Below are 8,625 nucleotides of genomic sequence, written 5' to 3'. Positions count from 1 at the left end.
TTGAAATCTACCTAGACTAAAAAGTTTATATTTTCATCAACCACCATCCTATAAATATTTTCATGGATTTGAACAAGTCTAGGAAACATGAAAGCTCATGTAGAATCGTTTTCCACAAATGCTTAGACGAGAGAGAATCGAACAAGAGAATTAAGAATTTTAGATGTCAAGTGATATTGAAGATGACGAGGGTGTAAAGTACTGCACTAGATCTACAATTCGATAGGGAATGACTGAAAGGGAAGTTCTCGGAGACGAAGAAGAGATCCTAGCCTTCTAAGACCGTTATTGCTAGAGGTTTATCACATTTTCAGCAAGTGGGTCACCCGGACTACAACTGAGATAGCCTAGTACGGTAGATCCACAATTGGTTCCATATCAGGCCATGGTGATGCTAGTTATGATATATACACTAAAAATTGGTGACCAAAGTTTCCAACTAACTTGCATATAACAATTGAAAATGAGGAAAGCAAAAATCATAACTTTGCAAGAATTTGTGATATTTTCAATATTCTCCAAATTAAAGTAAATAAATACCAAAAATTGAAAATGACAATAATGAAAGAAACAATACCAAAATCAAATGTTTTGAACATGCAAGCAAATTAAGGTAAATAAATACCAAAAATGGGCAAAATCTGATAATCAAACATAATGAAATGAAAAATCAATGTTTTGTTTAAATGATTTATCTTATTGATTTAGCCAAACAAGTAACTTTGGTCTTAATTTTCACATCCATCGACATATTATTTCTCAAAGGAACACTAGTTTTCAGCCGCCAAATACGAAAATGCACATTGATCATTATTTTGACATTAAAAAACGAAAGTATCATGAAGCTCTAGATAGGTATTTCAATCAAATTTATAATATGTTTTTTAGATCAATATACATCTAGTTAATATTAATTATTTGATGAATTTTTTTTTATTACTAATTTATTTGTGTTAATTAAATTCGATATTACAGATCAGATAAATAAACTGCAATTGATATATTAATGAAGGAACTGAAAATGTTCGATCATGTAATGTTGGAAAACATAATCGAACATTTTCATTTCATTTATTAGTATAACAATTTTAGTTTGATAATCTTGTTTGCAACATATAATTGAATTAACACAAATAAATTAACAATAGCAAAAATTCATGAAATAAATAATAATAACTAGATCTAAATTTATCAAATAATATTATTAATTCGATTGAAATACATATTAAAACTTCATGATATTTTTGTTTTATGATGTTAAAATGTTGATAAATGTGATACATCGATGAAAAACTGAAAACTAGTATTTATTTGAGAAACAATATTTCGTCTTGTGTAAATTTTGAGATTAAAATTATTTGTTTGATTATGGTTAAAAATAAAAACTATTTGGTATTGGATAGTGGGAAAAAATAATTTTGTTTGACATTTTAAAGTTGAAAATATAAATATATAATATTAATAGTTGAGTTATTACCTAGAGATAGTGACACCTGGTTTTTCATTCTCTAGACAATGTATACTAACTTGAACTTGGTTATTCACCCACTTGAACTTTATTCACCAATGAATGCTGTTATGAAGGTCACCCTCTATAACTGGAAAATTATTGTTTTTTTTTAAAAAAAAATCATGAAATAACGAAAAATGAGAGTATTTTAATTAAAAATAAACAAAATAAAGACATTAGTGGACCACGTATACCAAAATATTTAAGAAAAATTTCTTTTTACCTAATTCAATTGAGGAGGTGGTGACAGTAGAGGTGGTGAGACCATATTATTAGGCATAGTCTTAATAGGGACAACATCAACCAGAACCCTAACCGGAGGCGGAACGGAAACTGGTGCTGGAATCCGGGAGCCGAAACTAAAACGAGACCGGAACCGGGAATGGAAGGAAGAACGGGAGTTATGAAGATAAAGATACCTCAGATGATGAAGATTCACCAACTCGAACTTGTTTTGAAACTAGATAATCAAACTCATAGTTGTTATGAAGGTCACCATTTATACCTGAAATATTGTATTTGAAAAACATTCATAAAATATTTTAAAAAATGAGAATATTTTAATAAAATCAATGAACAAAATAAAGACATTAAACCACACATACCAAAAGATTAATAATACATTATACCTGAAATAAGAAAAATTTAATTAAATTGATGAATTATATCACTACCCGACGGAAAATGTCTTACCCTGATTCAATTTTTACTACCCGACGGAAAATGTCTTACCCTAATTCAATTGAGGTGGTGACAGTAGTAAAGGACCAATAGTAGCAGACTGAGAAGCATCGTTCTTTGTTGCTCGTCCATATTAGTAGAGGCACAATCTTAACAGGGACAGTAACAGCGGGAGCCGGAACACTAGCCGGACCGGGAGCGGGAACCCCAGAGGGAATGAGAGCTGGAACCCGAACGGGAGTCGAAACTCAAGCGGAAACGAACCAAAGCGGCGGAATAACAGGAGTTGGAGGAACAAGAGCAAGATTTAAGTTAAGTATGGAGGAACGCAGGTTATATATGGATTTGGGCCAAAATTTAGGTTTAGGTTTGGAGGAACACAAAAGTCTAAACTCCTTATATATGGATTTGGGCCGGATGCCTATGATGTGCCGGTTCAAATTGTATATCTAATTAAAAATATTCAATTCTAAGTTTTTTAAGAAAAATTCAAATATTAATTAATTTTTAATCTAAACAGTTATTGAAATTTTATCTAATTATTAAAAATAAAAAACCAAAATATAGCATCACATATTTAATAAATAATTTTATACATATAAATACCAAAATTAACCTCTATTTAAATATTTTATATTAATAAAAGTTCACTATAAAAAAAAAAAAAAACTCATTAACTCAACCGTATATACTAATAAAATGTTATTTAAACCTACTTAATATAATTTTTTTTTCACTTAATCTCTTTCATTAAACAATATTTAATTTTTATTTTTTAATTTATATATTTATTAATTAAATATTAATATATTTTCCCTCATTCTCTTTTATTCATCAATTAATTCTATATTTTTATCTTTTTTACAAAACAAATTTATTATTTCTTATTATTAATTATTTTTATTATATATATATATATATATATATATATAATAATTTATATATTTTTATTATATATATATATATATTTATTTTTTAATTTATATATTTTTATTATATATATATATATATATATATATTATTTTTTAATTTATATATATATATATGAGCTTCATCCTTAATTATTTTAATTTTATACTTTTTTTATATTAACATTAACTATTAATGATTTATCCTTTTAACAATAAAAATCTTTCAACACAAAAATTAATTAATTAATAGTCAAGAATATAACAACTCATTCATCAAATAACAAAAGAGTAATAATCAAGTGTTAGACAAAACAATGTTCTTACGATTAATATAAGTCATTAATAAAAAAAAAAATAAAGAATTATTATTTATTATTTTTTTCATACTAAATTAAATAAGAAATAAATCTTTTAAAAATATATTACAGTAAAACATAAATTTTATAAATAAATTACTAAAATATTTTTAAAAATAATAATTTAATAATTATGAGAAATAAAAACTGATAAAAAAGGAAGATTAAATAAAAAAGAAAAATTAATATAAAAATAATAAAAAAAAACTTTAGAATGAAATAAATTATCTGATTTAATTAATGAAAAAAATGAGAGAGAAAATATATTAATATTTAATTAATAAATATATAAATAAAAAAAATAACTCTTTTAATAAAAGAGGCTAAATGAGCCCATTACTTTTATAGTAAATATATTTAAATAACATTTTATTAGTATATATATATATATATATATATATATATATATATATATATATATATATTAATAAAATGTCATTTAAATATATTTACTATAAAAATAATTGGCTTATTTAGCTTTTTTTTTATTAAAAGAGTTATTTTTTTATTTATATAATATTTTTTATTTATATTTTTTTATTTATTAATTACCTTAAAAAAAATTAAAACACAATATAAATTAAATTATAACAAACCATATTATCTAATATAACATTTAAATATTAAATAATTTAAATAAATAAATAATTATACTTGAAATAAAATTAATATATTTAAATAACAAGTATTAATTAATTTATAAATATACATCAACTAAATTAAATATTTATAATGACAACAAAATTATAAATAACTAAAACATTAGGTTACAATATAAATTAAATTATGGAATTATTTTATTTTGATAAATGTTAATATTAATCTAGGTATTGTTTTTTAATATTTATTTTATTATATATTAAAATTTATATTAATATAAATTAAATTATTTTTTAAAATAAATTATTATTAATTATCAATTAATATATAAATGAGGGAGGGATAGGAAAGGGATTCATGTGACATCACTTTTGGTTGAAAAAAATAAGAATGGTGAATAAAAAAATTAATTTATTTTTTGAACCATTTAAATTGTATCAAGTTATTCTATCCCCAAATTATATCTCAATCATTCATCCTCTAGAGGGAGGAGAGGGTATAAATAATACTAAAATTTATAAAGTCAATTTTTCATAATTTTTACAAAATTAACTCATTCATCAAAAGAGCTCTAAGTTAGTTTATAATACCTTTGATTGATCATTCTAATTCTTTCTGACCTTTATGTCAAGGAAAAGGGAACTTCTAAAGGTTATACCTTATTCGGTTTTAAGTTATTTAAATAATTCAAGAAATTAAATGTCTATTTATTCATTAAATAAAAATATTAAATATCTTATATTTAAAATTATTATCATTTTATTTATATATATAATACCAAGTCATTTTAAAAATAGCATCATAAATACTTTAAAATGATCATTAATTATCATTTATTTCTCTCTGTATTATTAAAAAAAAAAGGAACAAGCCTTAAGGTTAGCTTTCATAAGTTTCTTAACCTCTATCATTGTCATCTTATAAGTTGCTCTAGGATTTTCATATATAAAAACTCATGTTCCCTTAAAACTAATATATACAAAAGCTCTAGGATTTCCATATATAAAAACTCATGTTCCCTTAAAACTAATATACAGAACAATTGTAATAAGGGTAGGCTGGAATTGACATTAAAATTTGAATTAGTTTGGTATATATTTTAATATTAAGAATTGAAAATAAAATTATAATTATAATTTTAATGAAATTTATTATAAGTGTAATTTTATAGTTCTTAATTTTTTTTTTTTGTAACTAGGAATTATATTTCTTAATTTTTTTTATGTTTTTTCAAATAAAATAATTTAATTTAATCATTTAAAACACAATTAAAGTTTTCAATAGATAACTATTTTTTAATTTAGAATGCTAAAATATCGAACCTATATTTTTTTTATTTAGTAAATTAACATTTTGAACTTTTATATATATATATATATATATATATATATATATATATATATATATATATATATATATATATATATAAATTTAAAATACATCTCACAATAACTTTATTTTTAGTTAAATATATTTTTAATTTTTTTTATTTAGTTTAAAAAAATAAAATTCTTTTTACTTTTTAAATTAATTTTATTAAACTTTTTTATTATTTATTTTCTTTAAACTTTAGTCTTTTTAATCAATAATATCTTTTTTTTTATAAAGAATATAATTATTATTGGATTTTTTTGTTAAACAATAATATTTATTTTTATTTTTATTTAATAATAATGCTATAATATTTAAAAGACAATTAATTATAAAAATAATTATTTTTTATTGACCATAAAATATATAATTTAACTCTTTTTAATCTAAGAAATGATAAGAGATAATTTAAATGATAATTTTGATTTAAGCTGTTACTAATCAAAATTAAGATTTGTTTTACGCGTTTAAACGTAATTTTATTAGAGATTTGCTATTGGGTTTGATGTTTAGTGATACACAGAAAAGTTATATTTGTGATCGATACCTCATAAAATTTTTGTTTTTTGTTTTAGAAAATTGAAACCTTACATTTTTATTTGTCTAATTATTTTTCATAGTTTATGCATATATTTAAATTTAATATTTTAAAATATGAAATAAACATTGATACCTGCTGCTATTGTTGTCGAAATAAAAAATGGTACTTGAAAATATCAATTAAAGGTGTTAGAAAATAAAAATAAATTCAAACAGGACATGTTTTAAAACGCTTTTTTTTGGATTTTTTAAAAATAGTTTAAGACTTTAAATGTTGAAAAATATTTAATTAGTAAATGTTGAAAGCAAACAGGCCTTTGGCCAGCTATTCGGGTCGGGAATTGGGTCAAACACGCGAGTTTGTGCATGATTTGATCCCCGTCCAACAAGTGCGAGCACCTAGACATCACATAGATGATTTGATTGCTCTAGATTTTCTTGGTCGGTGAGAATGTGCCCGATCATACTTTCCTCGATCGAAAGGATGATGCTTGGTAGTCTTATGTAGTAGGCAAAAAAAATTAATTTCATTTGAAATTCTCAAACTCAAACTAATTAGATGAGAATGATCATATGATCAAACTGAAATTTCTTGGTAAAAAATGGGATTTTTCGTCAGATCTTTATGGTTAAATTAGACTTACAAAAAGCTTTCTAATGTTGGTTAGGATTAATTTTAACCATAAAAACATAACTAGCTGTAATATTGTACTTAATTCAAGAACTAAAATTTCAAGTTTTATCTTAAATTTTTAATTTTTGGACAAACATACTTATATGATTCGAAATCAATCCAAAAATGTTCTTAACATCATTTGATATGAGTTAGGAATCTTTTAGCGTCAAGGGCTCAATAACGGAAAACACGATTTCAAAATTTTTAAATTCAAAATTTAGTTTTTCGTATTTAGTTTGATTAGTTTAATTTTAAATCTTGAGATAGCTTATAAAAGTTCTTAGGATCATCTCCAAATTAAGAAATCAATGAATTGTTCCATGACGAAGATCACTCGAACTAAAATGTGAATATTTCAAGTTTTTGTTCATTATATGAATTACATCGTGAATGGAAACACACACTGAGTTAGACTATTGTCATAGCTTTTGGGTGAACCAAAACTAAACTTAGAAATCTTACACCAAATTTTTTCAAAAACTAAAAAGTTTGATAAATTTTAATGACGGATGTAGTTAGAGATTAATTGATGAGTTGGGATTAGTTCCTTGTTGTTTGATCAAGTGGATTGTCAAGAGAAGCATTTATAGATATCCAAGATGGTTGGTTGATAAGTGGATCAAATCCAGGACAAAATACATTAATTGTTTTTGTCTAAACAGATTTCTATCCATTTATGTCATGATTCGACGTAAGTTGATAAAGTGAAATGGTCATCATGCTAGTGTGATCATTTCAGTCTTTGAATCATCCAATGAACAAATCGATCGGAGATTGATTTGATAAAATCTGTAGCAAGAGATTGAGAGTGAAAAGATGACAAGAATAGAAGATTTGTACAAATTGAAAAAAACCCGATAAAGGGATTTCTCATTATTCAAACTTATTTATATTGTCTCAATTACAAAATGAGTAACAAACTATTGTCTCTAGTCTAAATAAGTCCTTAGACTTATATTCGTTATAATATCAGAATGAAAGTTAATTATTCTAACTAATCAATACCAAAATGACTAATGCAGTTAATTAACTGCCTTAACAAATATTTAGCAATTAATTAACTGCCTTAACAAATATTTAACAGTTAATTAACTCTAACAAATTTACTCAAATCATAACAACTTTGTTAAACAATAATTAGAAATAAAATAACTTTATTATTTTATTTCTTCACTCCCTCCTCAAGATGAAAGTCTTTGAGCTTTAGCATAAGCCTTAAATCTTGAAATTGTTTAACATCAAGAGCTTTGATAAATATATCTGCATTTTAAACATTAAAAACAACATATGTTAAAGTAATAAAACCATCTTTGTATTTGTTTCTTACCAAATTACAGTCAATATCGATGTGTTTCGTTCTCTCATGAAACACCGGATTTTGCGTTATATGCATCGCTGCTTTATTGTCACAATACAAAACAATAGGCAGATTAACTTTGATCTGAAAATCAGCATCAAAATCAGCAAGTAAATAAGTCAGCCATTGTAAATCACATACTGTGACAGCCATAGATCTATATGCAGCTTCAGCTGATGATCTAGATATAGTTTGCTGTTTTTTTTTGTTTTCCATGCTACTAGAGCATTGCCAATGTAAATACAATAACCTGTAAGTGATTTTCTAGTATCATAACAAGAAGCCCAATCACTATTAGAATATGCTGAAATAACAAAATCAATCTTAGATGCATAAAAAATGCCTAAGGATGGTGTTCCTTTAAGATATTTAACCACTTTGATAGTAGCCTCAAAATGTGATTTATAAGGTTTATTAATATATTGACTTAATTGTTGTACTGCATATGCAATATCTGTCCTAGTGAAATTCAAATATAGTAAACGATCAATTAATCTTCTATACTTTTCAACGTCACAAAGGGTATCATTCACTGGTTCTTGAACCAATTTGGTATCTCTAGTCATAGGAATAGATGATGGTTTAACAGCAATCAAGGACATATCAGAAACAATGTCAAGAAT

The sequence above is a fragment of the Impatiens glandulifera genome, chromosome 2, assembly GCF_907164915.1.
Source record: "Impatiens glandulifera chromosome 2, dImpGla2.1, whole genome shotgun sequence".
In the NCBI taxonomy this organism is placed as follows: Eukaryota; Viridiplantae; Streptophyta; class Magnoliopsida; order Ericales; family Balsaminaceae; genus Impatiens; species Impatiens glandulifera.
Note: the sequence above shows the minus strand (reverse complement) of the source record.